The 19,757-nt window shown below is 29.7% G+C and overlaps 2 long non-coding RNA genes across 2 annotated transcripts; one reads left to right on the top strand and one right to left on the bottom strand.

The window, feature by feature from the left end:
- The first annotated feature begins 11,007 nt into the window (after nt 1-11,007).
- Nucleotides 11,008-11,530, top strand: LOC145954538 (uncharacterized). The gene is made up of 3 exons (XR_014431783.1): nt 11,008-11,082; nt 11,211-11,306; nt 11,398-11,530. It is a non-coding gene; the product is annotated as an uncharacterized LOC145954538 (long non-coding RNA).
- Nucleotides 11,531-15,283: 3,753 nt separating this feature from the next.
- Nucleotides 15,284-17,436, bottom strand: LOC145954537 (uncharacterized). Its single transcript, XR_014431782.1, has 2 exons — nt 17,180-17,436; nt 15,284-15,782 (listed from the first exon to the last, which is right to left on the bottom strand). It is a non-coding gene; the product is annotated as an uncharacterized LOC145954537 (long non-coding RNA).
- Between the last annotated feature and the right edge of the window lie 2,321 nt (nt 17,437-19,757).

Below are 19,757 nucleotides of genomic sequence, written 5' to 3' on the forward strand. Positions count from 1 at the left end.
TTGTCTATAACTAACTACGACGGTATAAGAAATGTTAAGATTTGAACAAATATCAATCACGAAAGGAGGAAAAATATAAGTTTATAAAATACACATCTATTTTATAACACTAGTGAAAAAAAGACTTTTAAAATCAGTTATTTTTAACTTTTAAAATCGGTTTTGTAACCGATTTTGAAAGAGTCGATTTTAAAAGTCTAACTTTTAAGATCGATTCTTTTATAACCGATCTTAAAAGTATTCATGTTATTTATAAATTTGTCACCGCATCACTTTTAAGATCGGTTACAAAGTAACTGATCTTAAAAGTCCGATTTTAAATCTAATTTTTGCACTAGTGTAAGTGTGAAATTTGTTGAGTAATGATTAAAAATAAATTTATATTTAATTTAAATTTAAAATAATAATATTTTACGAATGTGAAATTGATGTTTGAATTCTTAGTGAACAATCTTATGTTAATTATAGTTTTTTAGGTGAGCTTAATATGCGTGCTGGATTTAATTTCAAGCCATTGGAGCTTGTTTAATTCTACGTCAAATAAGTGGAATTAATATAAAAGCTATTAGTTGTAGCTTTTGTTGTAACACGTGTCTAAAAAAAAAAAATCAATGGAAAACCAAACGTACATGTAGGAACTCTTCAATAGAACTGATTCAATCAGTTGTTGCTTGACAGTCAAATATCAAAACTTTCCGTTAGATTAAAATGCTAAATCCACGTAGCGGACGACATGATTTCATATTACCAAAGAAACATTCGTAAATTAACTTCTCCATCAACACTCAACTCCAAAAACAATTACAATGATAATCATATACTTCAGTTCAAATTTAAGACTTAAGACTATATATATGTATATTATTCTAAAAGTTTCATAATTAAACAGATCTTAGTGGTTTGAAATAAAAATCAATATATGATTAAACTAATTTTCATAAAGTTTATCACATTGAAATACAATTTAGACTTAATAAAAAAAAATCTTAATTTTTATCTCTCAAAATATTTATAAAGAAATACATTAAAAAACATGTCTTAAATGGGATGAAGTAGTCTTAGAATAGTAGATTTAAGCCTAACTCAACCTTACAAAACTGGTTTGTAAGTTGAGGGTTGTTTTTTACTAGATTTTTCTCAATACAGCCCCTCACGTCCAGCACTATTAGACTTGACACGTGGATAAATGGTGAGTGACCATTTTTAATGATATAGGATTGGCGGGACTTGAATTTTTCCCAATAGGTAGCCCATGTTTTTGTCTTACATGGCATGCCTAGCGACGACTGTGCACTAGTGCAAAAAATACTTTTAAGAATAGGATTTTAAAATCGGTTAACAGGGGATCGATTTTAAAAAAGACGCGGTGACATTTTTGTAAATAATGCTACCATTTTTAAGATCAGTTAAAATTTAACCGATTTTAAAAGACCTTTTAAAATCGATTAAATTTTAACCGATTTTAAAAAGTGTATTCTCGTTGTCTTTTAAAATCGGTTCGCAAAGAATTGATTTTGTATAGTCTTTACAAGATCGGTTTCTTTTGGAACTGATTTTGTTTGCATCATACAAAATCGGTTCTCAATAAACCGATTTTAAATACCCTACTCAAATTTTCCCCTCATATTCTCGCACAGTTTATCTCTTGAACAAATCCGTTCTTTGTCTTCGTTGTAGCTATTCATCTTCCTTGTAGCTATTCATCGCGAGTTCGTCATCTTCCATAAGGTATGTTGTTGTTTGCCACATTAGGAGGAGGGTTTTAGTTTTCATTTTCGTTTATGGATTCGATTTTGTTTTCTGGGATGCAGGAGGGTTGAAGCCACCGGATTCCTTTTTGTTCACCACGTCTTCGGCGCCACTATTCTCGACGGTGACAATCGTGGGCACCGATCGCCGTGTGTGCCTGCCTTTGGTGCTTCTAGGGCTTCTTCTGCTGCTGCGAGTGCTTCCGCGACTCTTGCGAGGGCATCTTCTTCCAGTCTCGTCCACTGCTTCTTCCAAGTTCGAGACGCAAAGGTTAATTCAATTGACTCACACATATATATAAAAGGCTAAAGTTGTTAAACACTAATGTTTGTCTACAAATGCAAGGTGTTAGTCCATAAGAAATATTACTCAATTAAATTCCAGGTTTTGAATAAGTTGGTTTTTTTCATGGTTTACTTGGTTAACTCGAGTATCTTGAGGTGAATTGAATGCATCGATTTCCTTTTGGGCGAAGATTTCATAATACCAGAAAACCTGCCATAACTTTTTCAGATTCATTGAAGGTCTTTAATTGCTAGGCCCTCTCTATTGTTGTCCATTTTAAAGAAAATGAAGGTTCTTTATTTATCAATTGGAGGATTTTCACCACCTAAGTTAGAGAGTATGGGTGAGCAGTGAGCCTTAATAATCAGTTCAAAAGCGAAAAAAACTACAGGAACAAGTTCTAGAATCCAAGGAAACAACAAAACTACTAAGCATGTAAGTTTGCTTGCCCATATGTTCTTTTTAGGATATTTTAATTATTCCTTTACCTTTTTGTATTCTCTGCCATAAAAGCCTCGCTTGCCTTTTATTATTATTATAAACTTGACATCAGCAGTGGTGCATGGAATTTCAAGGTTTAGTAGTTCCTTAGGGAGGATGAATCACAACTAACACTCTCACAAAGAAATCCATTAAGTGATTATCCGACTGAATTTGACGTTCTTAATTAATGTTTTGAGTTTAAAATTAGTAGATAGTGAAAAGGTGATTGAAATGATAGATTTAATTAAAAATAATCAATCAAATTTATTTTAATTTTTAATTAAATTAATAAATACTCTACACTAATAATATAATTCAAAAATTTACTAAAAAAAAAAGAAGAGAAATAGAATAAAAAATTATAAAAAAAATATGGCAGTTTTTTAGTTTATTTGATTTGATAAAAAATTGCAATGAAATAATGTTACAAGTCATTTAGTTTAAATAGAATGAAAAAAAAAAGATTATAAATAAAAATATTATGTTATTCTTGTATAAAATGTTTAACCCACACAAAATAAAAACAATTGATTATCAAATAGAAACCACACAACAAAACTGATTATCAAATATAAAACTGATTATCCCATATAACCTTGCAACACAATTGATTATCAACATGAAACTTATTACTATAAATGAGAAGGGTTGATTTTGGAAATTAAGTACGGTTCAATTATGCCAAAGAAATCCGTTTTTTTATCTTCTCTCTACTTTTACATTCTTCTCTCAATTTCTTAACTATCTTTATGCTAACAAATAGGGTGTAAGGAACTTTTAAATTTTATAAATGACTTCTTAAGTGTTGCATGAACAATTAACAATATTATGAGAGTAATATTTTGTCAGTGAATATTTTTCTAGTGTAACAAAGATTATTTGTGACAATACAAAATCTAATTTAATTTTTAGTAATTGTTGGTTGATGCAAACCGTCATAAACCTTAGATTTTGAAGTTTCACGTTAAGTAAATAAAAAAAAAAAGTTTAATTTGATAATCAAGCTATAAAGATTGACATCCATATGTTCTAAAATTAAATTTTGTGGAGGTGTAGCGTGTGCTTAGAAAAAATGGTGAGTTTAACATAATTAAGATTTTTTTCATTTTATAAACATACTTGATTTATTATTTGAAGCTTTGAAACGCATGCACTTTTTTTCTCTATAATTCTTGTCTATTATATATTTAGTTTATGCACACATTAAGTGAATCTTAGTTTCTCGTTTGAGATTCAATGCAAATGATTAAATTTATTTAATCATTTATATTTAATCTTGAATTGTCTTGTTGGACAGTTTGGGATGAGTAATTTTCTTTATACTTGTTTGATACGTACAAGTTAGGTCTCATCTTAAATTTGATTAAATTTTGGTTTATTGCATTTTGTGTTGTTCTTTGAGTGCATATTTGATTGTGGTGTATATAATTTGATGTCACCACTTTCATTTCATGTACTTAGAGACCAATATGAAATGCTGTCAAAATTTGGTCAAGTTTAAGAAAATGGATTGTACTAGTACATATTGATCAAGTATAAAATAAAATCTTGAATGGGATAGGGTCACACCTTGTATAAAATTGTGAGATTGACATCCATGGTCTATCTTTTTGATAGAGAACATAACTTATGGATCAAAGTTGGTTATTGGATCGAAGTTGGATACGAGCGCCACGCGTAAGTGAGCAATATGAGACTAGAGTGGAATATTTTATTGAATATGTAATACGGAATGGTAATGATGATATGAATGGAAAGTTTTTTTGTCCTTGTGTTAATTGTTGTAATGAGATTCGTTTAGAACTCGATGTTATAAGGGAACATCTTCTATGTGATGGGTTTCTTAAGAATTATACACGTTGGATATGGCATGGTAAAAATATTGACATTCCAAATGTGTCAGCTGAAACTCAAACTCAAAATTTTACACAAGAAGTAGATATGGATGATCGACTTGAGGAGATGATTCGTGATGTTGGTCTAGAATCATTCAAGAGAGCACATATGTATGAAACTTTATGCAGAGATTCAGAGAAGACGTTATATCCAAATTGCACAAAATTCACAAGATTGTCAGCGATATTAAGATTCACTACTAGAAAAAAATTAATATTTGTGACGAATTTTGTGACGGAAAAAATAGCATCGCTAATAGTGACACATTTTGTGAGGGAATTTTAAGTTTTGTGACGGACTAGAATTTATTGAATTTTGTGACGGATTTTGTGACGGAATATATTCCTTCTCTAAAAATCCGTCACAAAGTTCGTCACTGAATAAAAAAAAAACATTTGTGACGGATTTTGTGACGGAAAAATTTTCGTCTCTAAAAATCCGTCACAAATTTCATCGCTAAATAAAAAAAAATATTTGTGACGGATTTTGTGACGGAATGAACTTCGTCTCTAAAAAATCCGTCACAAATTTCGTCACTAAATACAAAAAAATTTAGTGACGGATTTTTCACTCTCAAAATTCCGTCACAAATAGGTTAAAATATTTTGTGAAAAAATTTGTGATGAATTGTTCCCTCTCAAAATATTAAATTTTATTTATGAAACTTTTATATTTAAGAATTATGCATAATTAAAGAAAATATTATAAATATTTTTTTAAAAAAATAATAAAATTAAAAATATTTTATTTTATTAAAGGACTGGAAAAATTATGAAATTTATTTGATTAAATAAAAAATTGTCAATTTTGAGCATAAGAAATTAAGACATTCATTAAAAATATTTTTAAAAAAAACTTGTGAAATTAAAAAAAAAAGTATTAATTTAATTTTGGCTTAATTACATTTTTGATCCATCAAGTATTGTAATTGTGCAATTTTGAGCATAAGAAATTAAGACATTCATTAAAATTATTTTTAAAAAAAACTTGTGAAATTAAAAAAAAAAAAAAGAGTATTAATTTAATTTTGGCTTAATTACATTTTTGATCCATCAAGTATTGTAATTGTGCAATTTTGATCCCTAAGATTTTAATTGGATAATTTTACTCCCTAAAGAATTGTAATTGTGCAATTTTAGTTCTTTAATTTTTAATTGAACAATTTTAGTCCTCAAATATCATAATTGTGCAATTTTAATGTCTCCCATTAAAAATTTAATAATTTTAAAATTTTAATATATATATATATAAAATAATTTAAAATTATATAATTATTTACTTATTTAAGTTAACATATACTATAATTTTTATTAATGTAACAAATGATATATATTTATTATTACTAAATAAATAAAATGTATATATTATTAATAATTTAATATTGCTAATAAATTAATATCAATAATATTTTTAGTATATTTATAGATAAACTCATAATTTGATAAATATAACTTAGTATATGTTAATATAATTTTACAAAAATATAAATATACTAGATAAGATATGTTAATATACTTATAATTTTGTAAAAGTATATTAATATATAATAAGTTATATTTATCAAATTATGAGTTTATCTATAAATATACTAATAATATTATTGATATTAATTTATCAATAATATTATAAAAATAATAATATATAAATTTTATTTATTTAGTAATAATAAACTATTATACTAATAGAAAATTCGGGATGTTACAATTTGATATATTAATGAAAATTATAATATACATTGATTTGAATAGGCAAATAATATAATTTTAAAATATTGTATATATATATATATATATGTATGTATATATAGTAAAATTATTAAATTTTTAATGAGAGAGACTAAAATCACACAGTTAGACTAAAATTATTCAATTAAAAATTGAAGGACTAAAATTGCACAATTGCAATCTAAAATTACCAAATTAAAATCTTAGGAATCAAAATTGCACAATTGTAATACTTGAAAGATCAAAAATACAATTAAGCATATAATTTTTTAGCTAAAAAAGTAAAAAATGAATGTGTAATTAAAAAAGTTTAAAATATTTATTTTTTAATTTAATAATTTAATTATAATATAATAAATTTTAAAAAAACTTATAAATTAAAGCAAAAAAATCAGAAGTGTCAATTTATTTTTCTAAGTTATTGATTTCTTATTTTTTAGTTTAGTTGTTTATTGAAAAATGTCTTTCTAATTTCATAATTTTATAATTTTAAAGTGTAAATTTATAGTTAAAAAATTAAAAGTTTCTTATTTTATGTTAATAAAATAATATCTTTTAATTTTTTTTATTTTTATGTTTAAAAACAAACTTATAAATGTGGAGATCAAAAGGATTAATATATGTATTGTTATATATTATAAATTATAGATTATGGATTATAGATTGTAAATTAAAGATGAAAAATTATAGATTATGAATGTTATAGATAGATGCATGTTATAAATACTAAAATATAATATAAATTTCAAAACATTGGTAAACAAATAATGTATGTCTACCACCATATAGAATATTGAAAATTATAAAAAAAAAACACAACAAAAACAAAAAATGTCGACAGTACTTCAAATTCTAGTTTATAGTATTGAAATAAATAATTAAAATGCAATGACTTATGTCAAGAAAAAAAAAGAAAAAACAAAAATAACAACAGAAGATTGAGAGAAGAAAGAAAAGTAAGTTTCACAGGACCAAAAAGTCTTAACCTGGTTCCTCTGCGTATGCAACTTCTTAATCTAATAATCTCCTTCTACGGGCTAGTGTTGTACTTCTATTTGTTATCAAGCATTGGTGCCATTGTGTTTTGGTGGGTACACGAAGGAAAAAAGCAAAAGAGATTGTGTAGTTAAAATATGTAGTTACATTTTTTAAATATGAGAGAAGTTTAGGGTTTAGGGTTTAGGGTTTAGGGTTTAGGGTTTAGGGTTTAGGGTTTAGTAATATTATTTTTAATCGTTTTGCCTCTAGAACGCTATAAAGAAATTTCACTTTGTGATAATTTCTATATATTTTTTGTTTTATAAGGAATAATAAGTGACATATTTAAGAGCAAATTAAAATATTTTATTGATGATAGATGATAATATAAAAGTATTTTGAATGAAAAATATAATTATATTTTTTTATATTTGTTAAAATGCTATCTTGAATTAAAATTAAGACTTAATCACTTACTTCATCTCTTAATTTATTTATTTGTTTGGATTTGGTATTTTTTTATTATTAATAATCGTTGATTTTTAAAACTAATATAATATTGTTTAATTTGAAGGCGAGACATGGGTGGAGTGATAAAAGTTTCACAGAATTATTAGAGTTGCTGAAAGAAATGCTTCCACAAGATAACACATTGCCTAGTCGTAACTACAAGACAAAAAAGGTATTGTGTCCCATGGGTTTAGAGTATAAGAAGATACATGCATGCCCAAATGATTGTATGCTATATCATGGTGAGTTTGAAGGCTTGCATCAATGTCCAAGGTGTGGGTTATCATGATATAAAAAGAAGCAAGGTGATTTTGATTATGATATTAGCACTAAGGGTCCTCCGGCGAAGGTTTTATGGTATTTGTCAATTGTTCCAAGATTGAAGCGTTTGTTTGCTAATGCAGATGATGCAAAGTTGATGAGATGGCATGAAGATGAGAGGAAATGTGATGGACAACTTAGGCATCCAGCAGATTGCTTGCAATGGAAAAAAATTAATTCTATGTTTCCAAAATTTGGTAAGGAGCCAAGAAATGTTAGGCTTGGACTAGCTACAGATGGAATGAATTTGTTTGGTAATTTAAGCACAAAGCATAGTTCATGGCCTGTTTTGTTGATAATTTATAACTTAACTCCATGGTTATGCATGAAACGCAAATATGTGATGTTATCTATGATGATTTCTGGTCCAAGGCAACCAGGAAATGACATTGATGTTTATTTAAGTTCGTTGGTCGAAGACTTAAAGATGTTGTGGGAGGAGGGAATTGATGTGTTTGATGGGTATTCAAGTGAATCATTTAAGTTGAATGCCATGTTGTTATGCACAATCAATGACATTCCCAGCATATGAAAACTTATGCGGGTATAGTGTTAAGGGGCATAAAGCTTGCCCTATTTGTGAAGAGGGAACTTGTTATCATCAATTACATAATTGGAAGAAGACAATTTACCTTGGCCATCGAAGGTTTCTTAAACCTAACCATAAATATCAAAGGTTAAAGAAAGCTTTTAATGGATATCAAGAATATGACATTGCTCCTATTGCATTAACTGGTGAGGAAGTTTATGAACGAGTGAAAAATTTAAATGTGGTATTTGGTAAGCCTAAAAAACAATCGAAAGATACAAACATATGGAAGAAGAAGTCGATATTATTTGATCTTCCATATTGGAAGGTTCTTGATGTTAGACATTGCATTGATGTCATGCATGTTGAGAAAAATGTATGTGATAGTGTAATTGGCACGCTTCTCAATATTCAGGGCAAGACAAAAGATGGGCTCAACTCCCGTCTAGATTTGTAACTCATGGGGATACGACAACAATTATATCCACAATCTAAGGGTAAGCGGACATATTTGCCCCCAACATGTCACACGTTGTCAAAAAAGGAGAAAACAAGTTTTTGTGAGTGTTTACATGGTGTTAAAGTGTCGCACGGTTACTCTTCCAATGTAAAAAGTCTAGTATCAACGAAAGATTTGAAATTAGAGATGTATTTTCCTCCTTCATTTTTTGACATTATGGTTCACTTAATCATCCACTTGGTTAGGACATGAAGATACTAAAAGGGTATGTGAAGAACCAATATCGTCCAGAAGCATCCATCATAGAAAGGTACATTGCAGAGGAAGCAATTGAGTTTTGTACTGAATACATGTATCAAGTTGAATCAATAGGCATTCCTAAGACTCGTCATGAGGGACGAAGTGCTGGGAAGGGTACAATAGGCACAAAACTAAAAAGCATGATGCGAGAAGAAGTGCTTCAAGCGCATTTGTATATATTGAACAATACTAATGAGGTTCTTCCTTATTTAAATGCCCACAAAGACTTAATGAAGAGAAACAACCCTCGCATGCCTGAGAAATGGGTGTTGAACGAGCATAATAAGACTTTCATAGAGTGGTTCAAAAAGAATGTTGGGACAAATTTAAATGTTTTTGAAACTTTACAACGACTAGCTCAAGGACCTAACTTTGATGTGTTTACTTTCTGTGGATATGAAATTAACAATTACTCATTTTATACAAAGGCACAAGATGACAAAAGTACTATGCAAAATAGTGGTGTTATGATAGTTTCTCAATCTATGCATTTTTCAACCAGAAATGATAAGAACCCCATCACAGCATCCATGTGTTATTTTGGAGTTATTAAAGACATATGGGAGGTTGATTATGGTCCATTCCGAGTACCTGTATTTAAATGCAAGTGGGTTGATAGTAACAATGGTGTCAAAATTGATGAACTTGGATTTACCTTGGTCGACCTTAATAAAGTTGGTCATAAGGAAGAGCCTTTTATCATGGCTATGCAAGTAAAGCAATTATTTTATGTCACTGATCCATCTAACAATAGGTGGTCAATTATTCTACAAGGTAAGAGTAATAATATAGGTGATGAATTTGGAGATTCAGTTGATATTATGCATACTCCTTCTTTGTCCAAACGGGTGCCAACTATTAATGAAGAAGATGATGTTGATAATTTACATGTCACTCGTGATGATCATCAGGAAGGAATATGGGAGAACATTCAAACTTGATCATATTTCCAAAATAGGTTATTATAGTTTTTTTTGTTAGTTACTTTTATTTATACTTTTATTTTTGTTATCACTTTAAGTATTATTTGTTATAAATTTAATTTTATACTAATGACTTGTAATTTATTTTGTTTCTGTCAACAGATAAATATGGATGATTAGTTGCAGATATGGAAGATGACGAGCAACCCAAACAACTCCCTTGGCCTCTTGAAGTGTTTAACATGTCTAGAAAAGTACCTCTATATATAAGTCAGAGTGATATATCAGAGATTATAAATGGTTATTGTATGCTAAACATATCAATTTTGCAATTATGGTTGTTGACTTGTTGTAAGTATTTAAATTATTTTTAATTATATTTTATTGATTTTTTCTAACATTGTTTCTAACGTTGTAGATTTATCCATAAATTGAGCGTAGATAAGGGAAATGATCACATATATGAATTTTTGGAACCTGAGTCAATCCAAAAAAGTGGGAACAAGGTCGAAGAAATACAAGTTTACATTCAAAATTGGATGTCCGACTCAAATAAAAAGTTTTACTTGGCCCCTTATTTTTCTGAGTAAGTTTACTTTTATATAATTAAATATATTTTTTTATAAAAACTATTTTCTATTACTCATAATTTCTTAATACAGTGCTCATTGACAACTTTTAGTTATTTGTCCTATGGACAACATAGCTGTATGCATTTGCTCGTTGCATAAACCTCCTCCTATGGATTTTAAACAATTATTAGATAGGTAAATTTTTTAAAAAATTTCTAATTTCTTTTATTGATTATCATTAAATTTGACTTTACAATAATCATAATGTCATTTTGGTATTAGGGCCATGGAAGGATATCATATACTTAAGGGTTCAAAGTTGAAGAGAAAAATGAGTTGGGTCTCTCCTAAAGTAAGATTTTAATTCTAGCAATGATATATTTTTTTAAAGTAAGATTTTAATTCTAGCAATGATATTTTTTTTAAGTAATTTTTTTTAAATACTATTCTATTGAAATTGATTTTATATTCTTTTTGTAGTCTCATAAACAAAAAGGAAATTATGAGTGCGGATACTATGTAATGAAGACAATGCATACTATTGTCGATTCACAAATAGTATCTGGGTGGACTGAAGTAAGTTTTACAATTTTGAAAGTTTTTGTTTTAAGTTCTCATTCTATATATTTTATGAATTATTACTAATTGTTTTAATTTTTCTTAACAGATATTTATAGATCGATCACCATTGCCACTAGAAGACATAAACACCATTAGGGAGCAATGAGCCACATTTTTTTATTGACCATTACTTTAACTAGTTTGGGCTTATGTTTTATAGTATTGTTTTAACTAGTTAGTGTAACGACCCGCCGTGGTCCCTACACTTAATGGAATCGCACTAAAATAGTGAACTAAGATAAATAATAAAATTGGATAACTTATAAATACAAAAACATGAAATATATATATATATATATATATATATATATAAATCATTAAATTTTTAAGTATTAGGTATTTATACAGTTATCCAAAACTACTATCTCCTAGTGCCGGTCAAGCACAAAACTGCTACTCAAGGTGGCAACTCTAACACGAGGATTAAAACTCCCCGTCTCGCAGCGGTCACCTTAACTCCAAGCTAGCCCTGACCTGCTCTCATACCAAGTATGATCATCGCAGTTCCACCACATGGAAACAGAAGGGTAAGCTAGAGTTTAAAAATCAATCATACAAGTACAGGCAATAGTCCATACCACACAATCATCATATTAACAATCATGCAATAAATGCATAACAATCATCATCACAAACGACCATGCAGTTCAACATAAAACCCAACTCATTCATACAGCTTAGAAGCAACTTTAATACAACAACAACAACAACAATATTCAACTTAATATTTAATGCGTCGTCACGCATGTACAACTGGGAGATCTCCAACAACTGAAGTTGAGCAGTCTAGGTGGCATAAACCCTACCGAATCCAGCGTTTGACCTATCTCAACCAGGTCAGGTATAGAACAACTTTAGGAACTCCGAAGAGAACCAGGTATAGACAACAATAGTTGATTTCTCAGGTGTGCCACTGTTAAGTCTCAATTTTACCTCTTTTTCGATGAGACTTATTGAACAAATTCCACTCATCCTTTGAACCATTGCAATATAGTTGTTCTCTTTTTGGTTCATTTTGCGTGCAGATATAACTAACCCAAATTCAGCTAACAATACCTTAATACACCTCATTTTTTGTGCAGGTATTGAGCTAGAGATTTGAGGATTGAAGATCTTTGGGATTGGAAACATAAGGAGCCAACGAACAGAGCAGTGGACTTCTGGAAGTCATACATGCGCCGGGCGCGAGACTCCACCACGCCGGGCGTGATCGACTCTGGAACGAATTGCGCCGGGCTTGCTCTAAGGCAGAGAATGCTTGAAAGCCTCTGGGAGACATTGCGCCGGGCGTAAAAGTAATTGTGCCGGGCTTATAATGAGGCAGAAAGTGCTCAGAAGACGCTGCGCCAGGCGCGAAGACTTATGCCGGGCGCGAAACCCTAATCTAACCTCCCTGGCTCGTATTTGAAGCCATTTTCAAGGGTTTCTCCCTCATTCACACATTGGACGAGTTTTAGGAGCTGTGGAAGGGATTCCCGGAGCTTGGAGCTGTTCGTGTGTGGGTCTTTCCTTCGGTTTCTTCATTTCTCCCTTCATCTCTATTTTGTTTTGCCCTCAATTTTGAGTGGTTCCACCCATTTTTTGTGGGGTTAGATGTAACCAACGAATTCTAGTGTAATCCTAATGTTTTCAATGATATATATATATATATATATATATATATATATATATATGTTGTTCATTCATTGTTGTGTTGTTTCTATTCTTAATGCTTGCCTTGGATTGATTCTCCTTGCATGATATAGGTTCCATGGGTATTGGAAAATAACCTTTGAAACTAGCTCTGAAACAAATGCCTAGTGGGAAATGTATCTAGGAATGGAGCTTGGCCCATTAGTAGTCTTAAACCCTAGCCCGTAATGCGGGTGTAGATATTGGATACTCAAGGGATTGATATTCAATATCCACACCTAGGCTCTTGCTCTAAGGGATTAGGTTTGAGTAAACTATTGGGTTGACTAAGCAATGAATTTAACAAGAGATTAAGGATTCATTAGTTTAACGTTTGGTGAAATCTGACCCCACAACCTCACAATACCACAATATCATTTCTAACCTTTTCCACTCACAACCAAATATTTTTATAATTTTCATTCCAGTAGTCATGATCTTTAATTCACATTCACATGACAAACTACAAATTGGAATCATTCTTTAGTCACGAATAGTCAATAAATGCTTATGTTACCTTCTAATCCTTGTGGATACGATATTTTTACTACTTGAACGGCCGGTATACTTGCCGTGTTTGAGATCGTTAATAGAATCTAACTGATTTATAGATTAAAATAAAAGTGTTTAAACGGAAATCTCAACAGCCACTTAGACTCAGAGGTCCAGTACTACTGTCAGGACAGAACGGTTTGGGTATGAGCCTACCACGGCCTTGGCTAGCTTCACCAATCCACATGTGGAGTTAGCCCACCCACTGTCCTCCAAGTACCACGTACCCTCCAGTACCTAGTCAAAGACTACATCTCTAACTAGATACCTTACTCAAATTGGTCATTCAACCATGACATGAATCGACTATTTCCATGTCGCCCACACAGTACTAAGGGATTCAACTTTAAAACAACTTTCAACTTTAAAATAACTTTCAACTTATCACCTTAGTACTATGTATCTCAACATCTGGTCGCTTGTAATCAGTATAAGCTCGGCCTGGCCCCTATACCGTGGTCGCTTTGTACACGTGTGCCTCGACCTTGCCCACACACGGGATCAACTAAGTCCTAGAGGAGAACAATACAACGTCCACTCCAAGGGACAACTTCCCAAGGAGGGTTTTTAACAAATTGGGCTCTCAGAGCACCACAAATATCTCAATCTGCACAATGAGATGAGCAACTTTGAAAACATCTCCTCTAGTTCTAGTGATCAACAACTTAATAAGCATAACAACTTAAACAACATACAACTTTTCAGCAATAGACATTACATCAACTTTACAACAATATACATCTTAACAACAATAGACAACTTACAACATGCAGACAACTTAATTAAACAACTATAGTCATTACAATATCAACTTAATGCAACTTAACAACTTTATAAACAACTTCAGCAATATATAACATATTTAAAATTCATCTATAATGTCAACTTATATAAACAACATAGAAACAACTTAATTTTTACAACGTATAACATATTATCAACACACAGCATATTAACAACTTAAGCCAACAACTACTCAATCCACACCCAACAACTTAATCAATCTACACTCTAGATTCCTTCACCTGAAAATTGGCTCAAAATAGCCAATAACTGAGAAGCAGTGGAATTCCTTGCCGAAGCTCAACCCGGAACTTCAATCCTCCCAAAGTAAGCTTCCTAATCTGAATTTCAAGAAAAGTCAGAAGGCGTTAGTGATCTAGAGGAGGAAATGAGTCATACAGAGAAATTCGGGAGAGAAAGGAGCTCACAGACCTAGAGACCTTCTCTCTAAAACTTCTCTCTAAAAACTCACATTCTCTTGAAGGCCCCCAACCCCTATTTATAGACTTTTCGGATTGGCCAGAACGGCCTGTACCGATACCGGAACGTCCCGTTCTGAACTCCCACAATACGCACAAAAATTACCTGCAAAACGGCCTGTTCTGAAATCCAAACGGCTCATTCTGGTATTCATCCAGAACGGCCCGTTCTCCATCCAGAACGGCCCGTACTCCCTCCGGAACGGCCCGTCCTCCAACCAGAACGACCCGTTTTGGAATTTGGAACGGCCCGTTCTCCCTCTAGAACAGCCCGTTCTCAGCTACGTTTTATAGATCAATTCAGTAGCTTGGAACGGTCCGTTCCAGATTGGGAACGGCCCGTTCTGGGCTACTAAATCACCTTTTTTTTTCACGTTACAGTTAGAACTTACATTTCATTGAGCAATGTGATCCATTTATGTATTAGATGTATTTAAAACTATTCAATTATATATATATATATATATATATGGTTGACATTTATCATCTCTTGTCATTTGTATGCAATTTGCTTCATTGAGAAGTAACATATAATACAAATATTTTGGTTAATTGAAAACATTTGAATTGTCTGGTATTATTCATTTGCAGGTTTTTGTGCCGAGGTGCTCCCAAAACAAGTCAAACATACAAAAAAATCACTACTTTTAAGATCGGTTATGCCATAACCGATTTTAGAAGTCTAACTTTTAAAATTGGTTGTTTCATAAACGATCTTAAAAGTCTTGACTTTTAAAATTGATTATGCTACAAACGATTTTAAAAGTTAGACTTTTAAAATCGGTTGTTTTATAATCGATCTTAAAAGTCTTGACTTTTAAGATCGGTTATAAGACAACTGATCTTAAAAGTTAGATTTTTCAGTGGATTACACCCGGTGATGGATTAGAATGAGGTGGAGGAGGTGGACTTAGGCGCATGGGAAGCATTCTTCTAATCTCCAAATCTGTCTCCAAAAATACATTAAAAGGTTAATAACTTTCACACTTTTTTTTATATATATTATCTCTAATAATCAAACTCATATCATGTTTTACCGGTGAAAGCCACATTCCATGAACACAAATTAATACTTGATTGTTAATTAATTTTTAGATACTATACAAATCATATTCATAAAAAAAATAATAAAAAAGAGAGAGCTCATACCAAAAGAGTTTATAATATTTTTGCAGATTTCACATCATATTCATACAATCCCATAATTATTTAAGACATGTTTCAAATGTCCCTAAAACATGAACATTAATATAAAGCCAATCTATCACCATATTCATGAAAAGAAAACTAGGTTGTGAAATCAAACACTAGTATCAGACTACAAGAATTATAGATTTTAACATGGATTATTAACATGGATTTTCCCTTTCTATCAATTGATCCTTTTGCCTACTCCAAAAGTTTTGCTCTACTGTGTAAGCCCCCTCTTAGCCTGACCACTTTGGTCCGCTGCTTAGCGTTGCGAATGATGACAGATAAGAGAAGCCCCTCCTTGCTCCACTATTCATATATTATATTTCACAAGAATAAGAAGTGATTTTTAAAAAATTAAAAAGTATGGGGTTAATAACCCCAGCTATGTACACATCAAAAATGACTTTATATTAATGAGTTATATAATTCCCAACACACATATCCAAATATTAAAACTGTAAGCAAGTACAAATAAGTTATGTTATACATTTTGGATTGTTAGGTTATAAACCCTTATTACTTAAAGAGAGTTACATAATCCTTCTTATATGTTAGAAACAATTAACCCTTATTATTTAATGGGAGTTAGACAACCCTTGTTATCTTCTAGGGATTAAAAAATGTGATCACTTAACTAGGATTTTCAAACCTTCAATAAATTCTGAATTTTCAGGGAATGTTGAAAACTCTCGTTAACAGGTTCCCGATGAATAGTTTACCAGGGGTACACAACCCTTGAAATACATTTAACGACAATTATAAATAAAATATATATATATATATATATATATATATATATATATATATATAAATAAAGGATAATCTTCATTTTATAAGTTTTATATCGATTAAAGATAAAGTAATTAAAGAGTATTATGAATTATTTCTTAAATTTTTAATGATAATAACAAAAAATATTTACATACCACAAAAATTTATACATTTTTTCCAACTACTATAAATGTCTTTATTAGTATGCAGAATAATTATCGCTAAATATTTTAACAACATTACATACAATGACTGGTAAAAGATTTTGTAACAATTTTATTGTCACTAGAAATTATATTAAATATTACTAAAATTTTATTTTGTTGTAGTAATTATTTCTATGATAAATATAAGAAATAGAAAATCATGAAGACAAACCTGCACTAGCTTGAGTGGAGATGAAGGAAAAGGATGCGATTAATGCAAGAACAATGAGAAAATGGTAGACGGATTGAATTTGCCGACCCATCTCCTAAGTTGAAGTGACAATGTAAAGGCAAGTATTCAAATTTATAGACTCCATGGGTTGCATGTTCTTCATTGAACGAGTAAGTATTCCAAACTTTGACTAATATTTCAAGGCGGAAAATGCAGGGAAATATTTATAAGCAGCAGCATGACGTTTCATCGACCAATTCAATTCGGATCAAAGAAATAAAAATTACGGAGTATTTATTGCGCATTTTAACGTACTGAATTTGAATTTAAGATAATGCACGCGGTATTGGTTTTGTTAATTTGTTGACTGACTTATACTCCGGTGGTTACATTATGACCGGTCTAGCTAATTAGGCATCTCATCATTAGATTAAGAATTTAATTAATTGGATTCATGTTGCATTAGTCAATAAAGAATTAAAGATTATCTCTAGGGTTGACCTCCAGGATTAGAAAAAGGGGCAACAGCCCTATTAAAGAAAATTTTATCATTTTCTAAATTTGTGATGACAAATACTTTATATATATACATATATAAAAGACATAAAACTTAAAAAGAAAATTATTCTTTTTACATATAAAATTATTAGGGGTCCTTAAATGATGTGTTTTATTCTGTAAATAATGCTATGATGAACAATACGACAATTTTAGAAAATGCATTTTGTTGATGATAAAAAATAGTACAAGGCTTTTTTGACAGAAAAAAATATATATAAATTTTTAAAGATTTGTTATGTTCACATTGGTAAAAAAAATGTATTTTTTTTTATTAAAATTACATATTTTTAATATAATACATATTTAGATCAGTAAATACTTATATATAAATATTTTTTATTTATTATATCTTTTTGAATTGATAAAATGTTAAGACGACCTTATTAGTTGTTACAAATTTTGCATTGGTTATATTATTCATAATTATTTACTGAGATTTCAAATGTTCCTAAAACATGGATGGACCTTCAATGAAAAATTATCTCATTGTCCGATTCAATATGGATCATTGATCTTAAAATTATTTATTGATCATTACCTTTATTTTTATAATCCTTGTTGTGAAAATTTAACCAATTTAATTATTTATTTAACAATTTAGGCACTGAAAGATAACGTACGCGGCATTGGTTGACTTTCAACGTCGTTTAAGGAGAAGAAACTAATTGTTGGACTATGACCGGATTAGGCATTTAATTCAGATTTTAATTGCTACCTTCTTTTTTTTTAAGTGTTGTTGGAATTTTTATACGTAAACAAAAAATACTTAACTTTTTTTGTTTTGTATAAATAGTTTTTAATTATAATTTTTTTACATTTTTACCTCAAAAAAATTGTATATTTATAATTTTGTAATTTATATAAAGGTTAATTAATTAGAAAGTAAGATGTAATTGATAAAAAAAAAATAATTAATGTTCTTTTGAATTTCAAGATCAAAAAATAAATAAAAAAATTAACTCTTCTCAAAAAACCAACTATTAAAAATAAATAAGAAGTAATAGATATAGAGATGTTAATACCCTTTATTATTCATTGAAATTAATTAAAAATTAAAACTATTAGCGGATCTCATATCTATATCAAGATATACTTGTCAACCGAGATGCATCACCTATTAAATTTTGTGATTTCAAATAAATTTTAATAAAATGTTGTTAACATTATTTCTATAATTAAAATATAAATATGTAATATAATAATTAATGAGTTTAATGATATGTATTCATAATATAAAATAGTTTTACATTGTGATCATATAATTAGATATTATTTTTGGTATTTTTTTTACTTGCTTATTATTAAAGTCAATTATTTATCATAAATTATGGTTTGCAATTGAATGATAATGTAAAAAGTAATTTACATTCTTAATGCATTACCTATTTTCTCATAATTAAAAATGTATTTCCTACTCCCTTTGAACTGTATGCAAACAAAAAATGCTTAAAGTCCTTGAACTTAAATAAATAAACTTCAATCAAATTAATTTTGTTTAATGTTCTTAATTTAAAAATATCTTGATGATAATAGATAAGAATATTATCTATAATAAATGTGATTAAGAATAACTTAGTAAATGTAGTGTATATTTTATATGAAATCGTGAAAATTAAATGTATTTAGCTGTTATCAAAGAAAGATGATGTTATTAATAAAAGGTTTCTGGAAAGGTCTTAGTCATCGGTCCGTTAGAGTAATTCTACCTTTTTGTTATTTGATTATTTTGTAATTTTCCTTTTGAGATTCTTTTGTGCAATTGTAATCTTTTTTCTTAGTGGTCAGTCATATAACAAATTATGTTAGGTAAGTCTTGTATATATAGGACCCTTTTTTCTGTAATTATTGTGAGAAAAAAAATATTATTTTTCTAATGTTTATGTGTCTTTTCTCTCTCTGAAATTTAGAGCTCTGGCTGTTACATTCAACAATGGCTGACCCCACTCAAGATGCATCTTCTCCATATTACCTACATTCCTCAAAAACTCCGAGTCTCACCATTATCCCCAATATCCTT

The sequence above is a fragment of the Cajanus cajan genome, chromosome 2 (genome assembly GCF_000230855.2).
Source record: "Cajanus cajan strain Asha chromosome 2, NIPB_CcT2T_4, whole genome shotgun sequence".
NCBI classification, from domain to species: domain Eukaryota; kingdom Viridiplantae; phylum Streptophyta; class Magnoliopsida; order Fabales; family Fabaceae; genus Cajanus; species Cajanus cajan.